Here is a 15128-nt window from a genome sequence, read left to right as displayed (position 1 = left end):
TAAGTTGCATAACAAAGTGTTTTTGCTCAGTGATGACACTAAAGTAAGTAGAATAAGCAGTGGGTGTTGTGAAAAGACTTGGCACCGGATAATTTGGTGACACGTGTGGTCCGGTCTCCAGGGCTTTTCCCTCAGCGCCCTGAGAGCGTTGCATCAAAACACGCTGACCTTTTACGAGTATGGAGAGCTCAAAGGGCTCGCCAGAAGATGTTTGTGTGACAGAAGGTGAGCAGCGGTTCTGGCTTCACTTCTTTCCTCTTTTATTGTTTTCAGCATTCGAGATTCATCACTATAACTGAAGCTACTTCATGTATCTATGAAAAAACACACACAAGCTTATGAAACATTCCCCAATTAAAACGTATCTTGTGAATGAAATAAAGACATATAAAAGTCTGATTGACAATGGTTTAAGATGTCATTTGCCTATTTGTACATTACATGGTGTTACTGTCATTATATGTTGTGGGTTTGACACTTAAAACCACTTAACATTTCACCCAATAAACAAAAGCATTTATTTTATTACATATATTTTAAGACCTGACTGTAACTTTACTGGGAGTCTTCAGCTCGTTTCCATGGAGACGTTGACTAAAGGCAGCCACATTGACATTTAAATACGTTTGTTCAGTGACAGTGAGTAATGCTTTTCTGGCATTAATTATCAAATTTAATTCCATACACATTGACGGCTAATATATGCACGCTACCACTCAAAAGTTTGGGGTCACTTAAAATATCCGTATTTTTGAAAGAAAAGCCCTGATTGTTTGAATGAGGATAACATTAAACTAATCAGAAATATAGTCTCGACATTGTGTATGATGTGAATGTTCACATTCCAGCTGGAAACAGGTGATTTTTTTATAGAACACCTACAAAAGTGTGCAGAGGTGCATTTCTAGCAGCCATCGCTCCAGTGTTCTAATGTTACATCGTGTTAGCTAATCATGCTAGAGGGTAAATGATGATTAGAAAGCCCTGGCACAATTATGCTAGCACTGCTGAAAACTGAACGCTGATTAGAGAAGCTAGAACTGGCCTGAGTGACCCCAAACCTTTGAGCAGTAGTAGTGTATATAATAATATCTTAATTTTAGCTGGAGAAATGATGTGCTATATTGTTAGAATTAGGGGTAAAACAGTTGTTGGCCTTTTACCTGTTGTTATTTCAGCAAGAGATTCAGATAAAGTTGTGTATCTTAATGTTTATCAATGGAACTCTCAACAGTTTGGACCTTTAAGAAGCCTATTATTGTGTGTGATAGGATAGGTTAGGTCATAGAAATATAAAGAAGCGGCGTTCGATCTTAAAGGAACAGGCCACTGTTTTTCCATACTGAGATATGTTCTTACCTGAGGTGAGACAATTTGATCCGTACCTGTCTGGTCTTTGTGCGTGCCCGTGGAAGAGCTTGGTCGCTTCTATCGTCATCACGTTTGGAGCCATTAGAATATGCTGGGAGAGGCCAAATGCTAACAACATCTTTGGTCGTAATGCGTGACTGAGGGCACACAGTTCTTCCGTGCTGTGATATGTTCTTACCTGAGCTTAGACTAGTTGACACATACTGTCTGGTCTTTGTGCGTGCCTGTGGAAGAGTGTGGTAGCTTCCAACTTCACCCCGTTTGGAGCTATAGGAATATGTTGGGAGAGGCCAAATGCTAACAACATCTTCGTCTGAGCTCAGGTAAGAACATATCTCAGTATGAAAAAACGGTGGCCCATTCCTTTAATGTTTGCGAACAGTCATCAAGTAGGCCAGTCCAGGAGACACTTCAGAGTCAATGTATTTTTTCCTATATCTGCTAGCATTAGCCACAAACCATCACAAATTATAAACGATCCAGCTGTTTTCAGAATTACCGTATAAAAGTGTTTTCTGAGCTAAATGCTAACTCAAAATCAAAAGTTTCTGCTTTTTGTGGGGTCGGACACACATCCAGTGACCACGAAACCACAGCCATTATATGAATGCCATGAAACGGACAAAACATACCTCCCCATATGTTAGCATTGCTCCTGTCTTCTCTATTCATTTGTATGAGGATGGAACATTCAATTTAAATCAGGTCCTGGATACGATGGCTAACACACCGTGGGCATTTGTAGGAACAGGCTCAGAGCTAAAGCCATTTCTGTGGTTTCTCTGGGTTAAGTTCTCATCCAAATCCTTTGATTACCCACTGCAAAAACAGCATTTCTGTGTCGAGCTGGTCATTAGGTGCAGGCCTGTATTGCAGCTTTACCTTTAACTGTGTGTAAATTCCAAGAACCAAAACACCGAATAACAGTGACTTTTCTAAGTGCCGACCCTGACGCAACCATCCATTGTCTGGAGGCAACGCTGAATGATCAGTCATTTGTACAAACTAGTGTTACTTGTCTGAGTGGCTTTCTGGTTTTGGAGTTGGTGTTGAGTTTTAATGGACATGTCGCTAATAACACGGGGCTAATGTTTTGCGTAGGAGTGTCCTTTGAAAATGAGCTGATCAGTGACAGCTTGTGGGATGGAGCTGACATTAAAACCCTGTGCAGTGGGTTGTGGTGGTTGTCGTAATCGTGCTAACTTTGCCGTCCATGATACAGTTCCGTGTCAGACGGAGCCGCAGTGTGAGCTAATGAGGCCTGTGTGAGTCGCTGTCCATGTGCAGAGGCTGGTTTCAGTGATGAGCCCCCAGAACAGAAACTCCTTCATCTCCTCACTTTTAAACGGGGGAATTGCTGCTAAACTTGACTTTTTAACAACGCTTGTATCGACATATTATTCTTCTATTTCTCGAATACAAATGGACTTGTTTTCTCCTTTAGTTAATGGGTCTTAATTAAGTGCTTAGTATTGAGGCATTATTACAAATAGAAATGAAGTGAGTGCGTGGTTTCTAAAAGTCAGAGAGGTTGGCAGATTAAACTGTGGCTAATAAAATGGTGGAGGCTACTATTAGGAATAATTAGTGAAGCTGCTTATTCAGTTTAGAGCTGTCTGCAAATGAACCAGTCTGGATCTCGCCTGCAGTTTGTGTTCTATTTTAAAACAGTACTAATTATAAAATGACCATATGATCATCCATATGGCTCTTTCTAATTGCATCTCCTTTCATCTGTCATCGCAGGCTCAGAACAAGCCTCTCTGTGTTTTATACCTATTCTCTCACGGTCCACTGTTCTCTTGAGCTGGACCCGGGCCAGTATCTGCCCCACTGCACTGCCAAAAACTCCTGCTCGTCTCCCCGCTCGCGCGTTGACTTGTGTTTGAGTGTGTTTCCCACAGAAAGTGGTGGGAGGCTGACCTGAGCTGTGTGCTTTGAGAAAAGTCTTTTGCGGTGAATGATGCATATTTTTTTTAGATGAAAAGCAGAGGAAGGAGCGACAGCAAGAGGTCGGTCCTGATGCTGTGTGAAGGTTTAAACACACATCTCAAGGATGCACTGGGATGCATCATCAGTGATGTTCCTGGGGTCATTGGGGGTTTCGGGTCTTTCAACATCAGACCCCCTCACCCAGGTGACCCATCCGGGAGTGATCAATTCCCGGATTGCATCCCAGTAGCACCAATCCACGGGCTTGCCTTCTTTAACCAAAGCCACCTGGTGGCTTTTTCCGCTGCTTCTGTGATTGAGTGTATTGCTTTCTTCTTAGCTGCTCCAGTCATCCCGAGTCCAAGCAAAGCTTTACTCATGGAGCGTCCGGCAAATCCTCTGCAACCTACTTCCACTGGATCACACTGTGCACGCCACCCTTTGCTCCTACATTGCTCCACCAGTTCAGAATACTTGGCCAGCTTTCTCTCGTGTGCATCCTCCATGTTCTCCTCCCAAGGGACTGTCAGTTCCCACATTATGACTTGTCTAGTGGAATCAGAAAACATCACCAGGTCCGGTCGTAGTTTGGTTTCTGTAATGTGGCCTGGGAACTTTAGCTGCTTTCCCAGGTCCACACGCAGTTGCCAATCTTGGGCGCTAGATAGCCGGCCACTTCTTGGATGTTGTGGCTGTGGCCGCTCTCCAGCCTTTACGAACGCGATGCTTTTCATAGGATGGAACTTTGATCCCTGTATAGCTGTAGTGACTGCCTCAGCAACTGCCTTAAGCACTTGGTCATGGCGCCACCGATACCGACCCTCACTGAGAGCTTTGGGACAGCCACTGAGTAAATGCTGAAGGGATCCTTTTCCTGCACACAGGGGACAGGTAGGAGACTCTACTTTGCCCCAGGTGTGGAGATTGGCTGGACTCGGTAGGGTATCGTAGACCGCTTGGACCAGAAACTTAATGCGGTAGATGTCATTCCGCCACAGATCTGACCAAGTGATCTTCCTCTGGATGGTGTTCTCCCACCGTGTCCACGCTCCTTGCTGGCCAAGTCCCACTGCTTTGCTGACTCGCACTTCCTCTATGCCCTCTCGCACCTCTCCCTGTAGGAGGTGTTGGCGCTCCTTTCCTCTTGCCTTATTCACTTGGTTGCATGGGAGATATCCAAGACCAGCTCTTCCTTTGGCTACAGCTCCCACCAGCGCCTTCTGCCTCAGTCTGCTCTCTGCAACTTCTAACTCTCTGCTTGCATTCCATTTCTTCCCAGTACGCACTTCAATACCGGCCGCAGCTATTTTTGGGTCTGTTGAGCCTCGATATTGCATGGCCTCTCTGGTCCGAGTCACAACAAACTCCTCGGACAGGCTGCGGAAAGGTAGTTGTACTGGGTTGGAAGTTCCGTACAGGGCTGCACTGCTCAGGCACCTTGGTAGGCCAAGCCACCTCCGAAGATGGCTGCTGATTTTCTTCTCCATTCCCTCCACCACAGACATGGGGACGTCATACAGCAGCAGGGGCCACAAGATCTTGGGCAGAATGGCATGTTGGTACATCCAAGCCTTGAAACGCCCTGGCAACCCCGACCTGTCAATCTTGACCAGCCATGTTTCCAGGTCCTTGTAGGTCTTACGGATGGCAACAGAGTCCTTCAAACTGCAGTCAAAGAGTTTTCCCAAGCTCTTGACTGGGTTATCCTTCAGTGTTGGAATAACGGAGCCAGAAATGGAGAAGCGGAACTTATCCACAACTTTTCCCCTCTTCAACACCAGGGACCGTGACTTTGATGGTTTGAAGCACATTCTAGCCCAGGTGATGATTTTCTCTAGACCTTGTAGGATCCATCTACACCCTGGGACTGACGATGTTGTCACAGTCAAGTCATCCATGTAAGCTCTTATCGGGGGGACGCGTATGCCAGACTTCATCATTGGTCCTCGACACTCTACTTCTGCCGACTTGACTACCATGTTCATTGCGAGTGCAAAAAGGGTGACTGAGATGGTGCAGCCAGTTATTATTCCCTTTTCAAGCCTGTGCCACTCAGATGTTAGGGCCCCGGAGGTGACTCTCAACCGGAAGTTGTAATAGTAGTCCAGGATCAACTCCGAGATCTTTGTTGGCACATGGTGTCTACTTAGGGCTACTTCCACAAGCTTGTGTGGTATGGAACCATATGCGTTCGTGAGATCCAACCATAGGACTGAGAGGTCCCCTTTTCCTTCCTTCGCCTCTCTCAAGAGCTGCGTCAATGCCCCTGTATGCTCCAAGCAGCCTGGCGTACCGGGGATTCCGCCTTTCTGAACTGATGTATCGATGTATTGGTTCTGAAGGAGGAACTTCATCAGCCTGCGGGACAATATACCAAAGAAGATCTTGCCCTCAGTGCTGAGCAGAGAGATGACTCTGAACTGGTCTAGGTCTTTTGAATCTTCCTCTTTGGGAATCCAGACTCCCTCTGCACATCTCCATTGATTGGCCACTTTTCCCCGGCGCCAGACTACTTTGAATGTTCTCCACAGCTGCTGCAAAAGCTTTGGGCAGCGCTTGTATACGCTGTATGGAACTCCACTAGGCCCAGGGGCTGAAGCTGATCTGGCGGCCCTTACAACCTCCTGAACCTCCTTCAAGCTTGGTTCTTTGACATCAAACTCTGTTGTTGGAGGGGCTGGATTAATAAGTGCTCTGTTGGGGCCAAGATCTTGTTCTCTTAGTGGATCGCAGAGGGTGTTTTGGAGGAATTCATTGGCTTCCTCCGCGGTGCATTCAAGGTGGCCATTTTTCTTGTTGCCAAGCAGCTTCCTTGTGAACCCGAATGGATTGGCAATGAAGGATGCTCGTGCTTTAACCCTCTCTTTCCTCCGTCTCCTGCGCCACTCTGCTCTGCGTACTACCAGGAGCTTCTTTCTGAGGATATCACGAAGCTCTGCAAGAGGTGGACGTTCCTCCTCCGTTGCTCCCCTGTATTGCTTCTTGAGCATCCTCAGTTCCTGTCGCAGTTGCCCAATCTTAGTGGCCCTACGGTTCTTATTGTAGGGTTTTGCACCACTCGAGGTTTCAGTAACGCCAAATCTTTCTGTTGCATAGCTGACAATGATTGTTGTCATAGCTTGTAGGCGTTTGTCCACGCTACCCTTTGCTGTTGTTTCTATGACTTTACTCACATCATTGTCGAAAACTTGCCACTGTCTTTTGCTGGATGCTCTTGGCCATTGGATCCGCTGTCGAATGAATGTGCTTGGGACCTGGGGGGCAGAAGCCTGGAGGTGCTGAACACTGTGGGGTGCTTCCTGGCTCTGCTCCTCCTGCGTCTCACCTGGAACTTGTCCTGTGCGCTGCATCTGTCCCTCCTTGTCCAAACATTTCATTCTGGACTGATGGATTTTCAGGCCTCGCTGATTTTTACACTCTTTACCACAGAAACATCTCACGTTGGTCATCGTCGTCTGTTCGTTTGCATGGGTCGGTAACCTTAGGTCTGTCCGATTGGGGATCTCATGCTCCCCCCCTCTCGGGATCCCCTGGGGGTATATTACTGAAAGTGAACTCGTAGCTTGGTTTGGTTTCCTCCTCACGGAGGATACAAGCAGGGGTGCTAGCCCGACTTGCCCAGGTTGCCGTCTTTCCGAGCTGTCAACTGACTCTCCAGCAGTCACCAAACTTTTCTTGGTCGTCACTTGGTCTCTTCCCAAGGGTCACTGGTTGTGCCAGAGATAAGGTTTAAACACACATCTCAAGGATGCACTGGGATGCATCATCAGTGATGTTCCTGGGGTCATTGGGGGTTTCGGGTCTTTCAACATCAGACCCCCTCACCCAGGTGACCCATCCGGGAGTGATCAATTCCCGGATTGCATCCCAGTAGCACCAATCCACGGGCTTGCCTTCTTTAACCAAAGCCACCTGGTGGCTTTTTCCGCTGCTTCTGTGATTGAGTGTATTGCTTTCTTCTTAGCTGCTCCAGTCATCCCGAGTCCAAGCAAAGCTTTACTCATGGAGCGTCCGGCAAATCCTCTGCAACCTACTTCCACTGGATCACACTGTGCACGCCACCCTTTGCTCCTACATTGCTCCACCAGTTCAGAATACTTGGCCAGCTTTCTCTCGTGTGCATCCTCCATGTTCTCCTCCCAAGGGACTGTCAGTTCCCACATTATGACTTGTCTAGTGGAATCAGAAAACATCACCAGGTCCGGTCGTAGTTTGGTTTCTGTAATGTGGCCTGGGAACTTTAGCTGCTTTCCCAGGTCCACACGCAGTTGCCAATCTTGGGCGCTAGATAGCCGGCCACTTCTTGGATGTTGTGGCTGTGGCCGCTCTCCAGCCTTTACGAACGCGATGCTTTTCATAGGATGGAACTTTGATCCCTGTATAGCTGTAGTGACTGCCTCAGCAACTGCCTTAAGCACTTGGTCATGGCGCCACCGATACCGACCCTCACTGAGAGCTTTGGGACAGCCACTGAGTAAATGCTGAAGGGATCCTTTTCCTGCACACAGGGGACAGGTAGGAGACTCTACTTTGCCCCAGGTGTGGAGATTGGCTGGACTCGGTAGGGTATCGTAGACCGCTTGGACCAGAAACTTAATGCGGTAGATGTCATTCCGCCACAGATCTGACCAAGTGATCTTCCTCTGGATGGTGTTCTCCCACCGTGTCCACGCTCCTTGCTGGCCAAGTCCCACTGCTTTGCTGACTCGCACTTCCTCTATGCCCTCTCGCACCTCTCCCTGTAGGAGGTGTTGGCGCTCCTTTCCTCTTGCCTTATTCACTTGGTTGCATGGGAGATATCCAAGACCAGCTCTTCCTTTGGCTACAGCTCCCACCAGCGCCTTCTGCCTCAGTCTGCTCTCTGCAACTTCTAACTCTCTGCTTGCATTCCATTTCTTCCCAGTACGCACTTCAATACCGGCCGCAGCTATTTTTGGGTCTGTTGAGCCTCGATATTGCATGGCCTCTCTGGTCCGAGTCACAACAAACTCCTCGGACAGGCTGCGGAAAGGTAGTTGTACTGGGTTGGAAGTTGGAAGATTTTTGTTCATTTGTTGGTTCTGCTCATAGTTCTTGTGATCTGCCTCATCGACACACGTGAGGGAAATGTGTAGGATTAGAAAGATAAGACACATTGTGGATGTGAAAGCTTTTTACTAGATTAACTCTGGCACAGCACATAGAGACACAAGAAGTGCAATGAAGGGAAAGTGTGATGGATCTGTTTGGGGACATGTTTCCACTGGAGCCACTGTTGGTGGTGACAGGAAGAAGATTGAGAGAGTGAGAAGGCTGATTATTCTGCTGCTGTGGTGGATCTGCAGCAACAGTTATCACGGAAAAACAGGGGGGATTTTGTTCTGTTAAATCGCTGCATTGTTCCTTCATAAAAAGTCAAATGAATCATACAGATTATTGTTTTATTCTTTGGCAGCAAGTGAACTACACCGCAAACTCTAATAGATCAAAAATACACATTTTAACACATGCCTTGAGCGGCCTCAACACGAGCTGGATTCAATTTTACTCAACGTGTTTTCAAAACTGTTTTCAACACTCTGAGCGTGTCATTTCTGTGTAATTTTTCTTACACATTTACTGTGACTTAATTTACACAGTTTATGTGTTACTTATTTTCATTTCTGTGCCATACAGAAAATGAGCTCAAATAAAGACAGAGTTGCCGAAAGTAGATGGTGTTAGAAATATTTTCACTAAAGGTGGATGGAAGGGGCGGGGCTTGCTGGATCTAAAATGTACAGAGAAAGGATCATTATTGCCCCCCTCACAAACGTGACCCTAATCATTTTTCATATTTATAATACATACATTAAATACTTATTATAGATTATATAGATGACTTGTTATAGATGCTACTACTGAATTACTATGATTACTGCTGTATAATTTAATGTATAAATATATAGCATATATAACGTAGGTCCTTTGCCCCCCCTTTTTTTAATTTATGATTGCTTGTTTGTTTCTATCAAAACCATTTCCATCCTATTTATCCATTTACTATTATTCTTATTAATCCTGTTATTACTATGAATGTTGGTTTATTGTGATGATTATTGTCTGCATTTGCGTTTTTCTCTTCGCTCTGGAGGTTTTCTTTCTTTTTATGGTTATATCGCATATATATATATATCTGTATTGTTACTGTCACTAGGGTTTTTCCTGACTACCATGATCATTACCTATTATTATTACTTATTATTATATTTTTGTTATGTATCGTTATCATTTTCCTCTCTTTTCTTTCTCCTCTATCTCATGACTTCATATCTTCATATATATTATCATAATGCATCCACGCACACATTCACTCCACACACCCCAATATTTCACACACAAAACACTCTATTCCATCTACCTCTTGTTATTTGTGACCTCATGTGTTTCTCCTCTGCCTACGTATGAATGGTTTTGTCCTGTATGTCAATTAAAGAAATAATAATGAAAAAATTAAAGAAATATTTTCACCACATTATATCCCTCTGCTTAGAATTGTTGCTTATAATGTTATGGCTATATGGCTTTTATAATACAGGGATCAGCTGAAACACACACTTCTGTTTGCCCACAGGTGAAGGGCTGATCTGATGATAAAAGCACAGGCGGTTTACAATACTGTAGTTATTTAGATTCGGTGTCTGGCGACGTGTCCCGGTGCCACGTTAGCTTCATCCGGCTGCAGTGAGTACATCCAGGCTGTTTATAAGAGCAGACAGACGCACAGATAATGCAGCGCGCAGTCATATTTCAACCCTACAGTCTCTCTCCTCCTCTCACTCTCCATCTGTCGCCGCGCCCGGTCACTGAAGATGGATCACTGGGTGTCTGTCAGCGCTAGTATCACACAATGAGAATGTATTGTCCGCTGTCTCCCATAATAAATGCTGCTATCTGCGCTACAGTTCCCGGTCATAATAGATGGGCCGTATCTACAACACTTTCTGTTTATGAGATTATCACAGGCCTCTGCCGTCCCCCAAGCCCCCGACAGGAGAGAGAAGGAGAAATTGCTTTATCGCTATGGGGGGGTGGAAGGGAGGGGGGGGGGGGGGGGGGGGCTAGCGAAAGTTATCATTTGCCGGGAAATTTGTGGAGTGGGAGCATTGTGAATTGCTGGTTATACTGACATTTTGACTGGAGCGTTGTACACAGAGGTTAAATTGTTCTGTGATTGCTCTTTTATGGTTCGCACTTTGAATGGGTGACGTGTTATTGAGAGAGAGGCCACCTGAAGGAGGCAGGGAAAGATTAGTATCAAAGTGTCTTCCCATGCGCTCAAGCTCCATTTGTCATTTTTATCTCCGCTCTGATTTGTGCTCACGTGTAGTTAGTGATCACACGGAGATCTGCAGCCCTAATTCAAAGATGTTTGGAGGCTAAAAAAAGCATAAATAAAAGCACTGTCTAGTGAGCACTATATTTTATTTACCGCGTCGTTCTATTTCAGCTCTGGTTTATGGCCCATTGGCCTGATGCTGGCCCATAACAGGGCCATAATTCACTCCTCCCAATGAATAAATGTTTAGAAAATGTAAATGGAGAATTTTGAAGCAAAAAGGGTGCTTTTTTTTCTTTTCTTTCGTAAGTTCTGCTCCCTTAACCTCTTAACTCCAGCCTTAACTGAGCACATTTTCTCAGTTTAGCTTTACCCAAAGCTAAAAGGTTACAGCCTATAGGCCAGTGTAACACTATCGGCAAAATGTTCAGCACTTTTTTGGCATTTCTTTTTTCTTTTTTTTGTTGTTGCGTTTTTGCCACATTTTCATCGCTTTTTGTCACTGAGACACCCTGAGTGCAAGAAGGAGCAAGTCCTTCATCCCCACTGCTGTCAGACAATATACAACAAGACTGCAAAGTAACTCATGTGCAATAACTACTATGAAAATCTCTGTATCAAGGTCACTTTACCTGCACTAAGACTGAAAGAATTTGCACTGCTGACATTTTTTGTAGTCTGCTCTATTTTTATTGTTTGCATTCACTGTACACTTACTTACACTGTATATAAGATACACTTACTTACACTGCATATAAGATACCCTTACTTATACTGTATATAAGATACCCTTACTTATACTGTATATAAGATACCCTTACTTACACTGTATATAAGATACCCTTACTTACACTGTATATAAGATACCCTTACTTACACTGTATATAAGATACCCTTACTTACACTGTATATAAGATACCCTTACTTACACTGTATATAAGATACCCTTACTTACACTGTATATAAGATACCCTTACTTACACTGTCCTCCATGTTAAGAGATACATGGGGATACAGTCTGGAATTGTGCGATTTGAATCTCGCTGACTCCGGCAAAACCAAGACGAGCCAATCATAGCACAGGGGGCGGGAGTCAATGGTGCGTCATCTTCCGCGCTAGTATTTCCCAGTGAGCGCTCCTCTGGGCCGCCAACCAAAACAGTGAAGATGACGGCTGAGACACAACGATCTTTTACCAGTGCCCTTTTTTCTGTTTTAAAAGAGCTGGACTTGTTCTTAAAGGAATAGGCCACCGTTTTTACATACCAAGATATGTTCTTACCTAACCGTAGTCGAATTAATATATACCCGTCTGGTCTTTGTCCGTGCGCTCTGTCACGCAAACGGAGCACATACGCAGCCTCTCCCCCCCCCCGTCAATAGAAGCTGCGTGACTTGTAGAGAGCCTTTTACAACAAGCAGAAAATATATTTTGGGAAAGTGCTCGTGCATTCCTACCTCATGGTAGAGGTCCTCAGTCCTGTGTCGTCGTCCGGGGTGAGTTGGAAATCTGTGAAACATTACTACACTATATACTTTCTGCTTGTTATCACAGTCCGGCACGATGCACGTAAAAGGCATTGTTCACAAGTTATCGACGCTTCTTCAACTGTTCTCTGCTAGCTCTCTACAAGTCACGCAGCTTCTATTGACGGAAGTGAGCGGGGGAAGTCTTTAGGAGTTACTGCGCGGACGTTGTACTCCTCGTATCATTACGCCTCACAATATAGTACCCCTTTTTATCTGCTTATAAAATCGACATGTTACATTTCTGTGTAAATATACTTCGCATGAAAACACTTCACGTAACTTTATTTAAATAGGGAACACGTGGAAGAGCTTGGTAGCTTCTATATTGAGCTTTTTTGGAGCTATATGACATGTGTGAGAAGCTGCGTATGTGCTCCGTTTGCGTGACAGAGCGCACGGACAAAGACCAGACGGGTATATATTAACTCGTCTAAGGTTAGGTAAGAACATATCTTGGTATGTAAAAACGGTGGCCTATTCCTTTAAAGCCACAGCAAGAAGCTGCTCTGAGGGCTTTCACCGGAGCATTTACTCGACTGCTCATGTGGACCACAAACAATCATGGCGGAGGATGTGAACGCAAAAAGCATAGGTCGCTTTGTGCTTGATTGGTTCGCTCTCGTTCAAACTGCGATCATTAGCCCCACCTCCAGTCTCGATTTGGAAATTGCGTCCTATTACCACAATTCCAGTCTTTTATATGTATTTATAATAACATAAATAAAGTCAGTCTGGCTTTATGCCAGGCTAATATAAGATACCCTTACTTACTACTTTATTGATGCACATTTCCTGTCTTTTTTATTGCACACCCTAAGTGTTTTTTCTGAGAGCTGATTTAACAACTTATTTTCTCCATTGTGAGAATAAAGGATTATCTTTTTTAATGCTTTTTTTTGTGTTGCTCTTTTGTGGCGTTTTTGTTGCATTTGCGTCACATGTTTTTGTTACTTTTTGGAGATTCAACCTCGTTTTTGTTGTTGCTATTTTGACACTGTTTTCAAGAAGCTTTTAGATTTGGGTAAAGCCAAACTGTGCTCGGTTCAGGTGGGGGTTAAGAGGTTAATGTCAGTGAGCACCTCCAGCACAGAACAATTATTTGACAAAATCCTCCCAAGCATTTTGATATTTACCTTTTGACTCATACATAGGAGCTCTTCTGAATGCTTTATTTCGATGAACCATTGTCTGTGTTTATCAGTTCATTTGTTTTTGGTATTGCTGACATGTTTGAGAGTCAACATTTCATTTGTGTGCGAGTGCCTTTGTGTCACGTGTCTTACCGCTGGTCACCCGGCGTAGCCTGTTGACCCCTGACCTGAGCGCTGACCCCCGGGTGACCCCTGTGTCTGGCTCACAGCGCAGAGCAGAGGGTCTCTCGTGAGCAGAGGGACTCTTTGGCGCTGCTGTGATGGAGGCGCTGATGGATGCTGCCCCTGCGCCGCTTCTGGATGAGAGCCCTGACCTGAGCCTGTCCCGGGCAGAGCGTGGCCCAGTCCCAACGATGTGGACACACAGACGACATGTGACGACCGGGGAGCGAGGAAAAACTGCATGTGTGGGCCTGCGAGATAAAACACATCACTGACACAAAGGGCTTATCAGGAAAAAAGTGTCAAAATGAGGATGGAAATAAGTGACAAAAAGAGCAACAACAGAGCAACAAAAACATGATTAAAGGATTAGGAACGGCAAATGTGATGTAAGTTGTGTTTCACTCACTCACACAGATCTTACACATCGCTTCAGAAACTAGTTCTTGGCTTTCAAATAAGGTATCACTCTGGCACATAGGCTGTAAGCTCCTCCTGTCAATATGCTTTTAGATTTGGGTAACCCGGCAGATAGATACATACGGCGTCTCTGGAATCTCCCATATATGGTCATGTTTGAAAACAGTTCAGGGGGAAAACAATTTGGAGAAATATTTAAACTTTCTCTAATTGTTCAACAACTACTTTCACAAATGCTGAATTATGAATATGGGTTTCTACTAAATAAAGATACAAAGACATGGAGAGGAGCAAAGTGGTTCAACAGCCCATAAATACATAAAAAAAACGGAGAATGCTAACTTGAGGTTTCATGTTTGCATTGTGCTAATGCTAATGCTAGCTGGCGTTAACTACGACTGCCGGGTTTTTTGTTTTTGTTTTCGCTTCTACTGAACAAATAACGAATGAACGAATAAACATCCATATGGACCCAATTTAGACTTGACTATACTTGAATGTGATAAATAAGTTTAGATTTCGCTAGAAAATGGCTAAAAACAGTGAAAATGTTCCCCCCTCAGCGAGGCCACGCCCCCTTCTATGATGCGATGCCATATCTATTGGCAGACAGTTAATAAATTATGACTGAAATTAAAGATAATTTAAATATTTCTCAAAGGTTTGGAGTTGCAGGAAGAAATGTAGATGGAAAATAACTTTGTTTAATCATTTTTCAGCATTACAGGACTTTTATCAGGACCTATTTCATAATTTGAATCCCAAAATAACACATTTTTTATCTCTACACTCTCTGATCAGTGACTAATTGGCGGAGGACCCAGACCTGTTGGCCCTGTCTGTTTGGGGGCTGGACTGAAGCCACGCCGCTCGATCCTCCGCTCTCTCCTTCATGGCCCATCTCACCCACTGCAGAGGTCAGCACCAAACTCTTCTGTTGCGTTTGTAGTTTGGCTCTGTGCAGTGTGAGGTTGTGCTGCTACAGAAACATTGCTGTTAACTTTGACTTCATTCACTAACTGGAGCAAATGCAGCACTTGTGTCTATGAAGCATATGAACTAAAGATTATCTGAACTTACATTGGCTTCTCTCATCTATTATTACCTCCATGTTTACTCTCCGAAGTGCATAGTTAACACGCCAGCTGCTCGTCTTAATCAAATGATAATTACAATCTCCCTCTTGCTAAAACTGTAATTATAGGCAAAATCTTTGAAGCGTGTGACAGTAATGCCCATTGCACTCGCACGTTCTCTATGCATTT

The 15128-nt window shown here is 44.6% G+C and overlaps 1 long non-coding RNA gene across 1 annotated transcript in view; it reads right to left on the bottom strand.

Annotated features, from left to right (window-relative positions):
* The window catches only part of LOC306967346, an 82314-nt gene that overhangs the window by 35230 nt on the left and 31956 nt on the right, over positions 1-15128 (bottom strand). The window lies entirely within an intron of this gene.

Source organism: Gobius niger (genome assembly GCF_951799975.1).
Source record: "Gobius niger genome assembly, chromosome: 8".
Lineage (NCBI taxonomy): Eukaryota > Metazoa > Chordata > Actinopteri > Gobiiformes > Gobiidae > Gobius > Gobius niger.
Note: the sequence above shows the minus strand (reverse complement) of the source record. Positions and strands in the feature narration are given on the sequence as shown.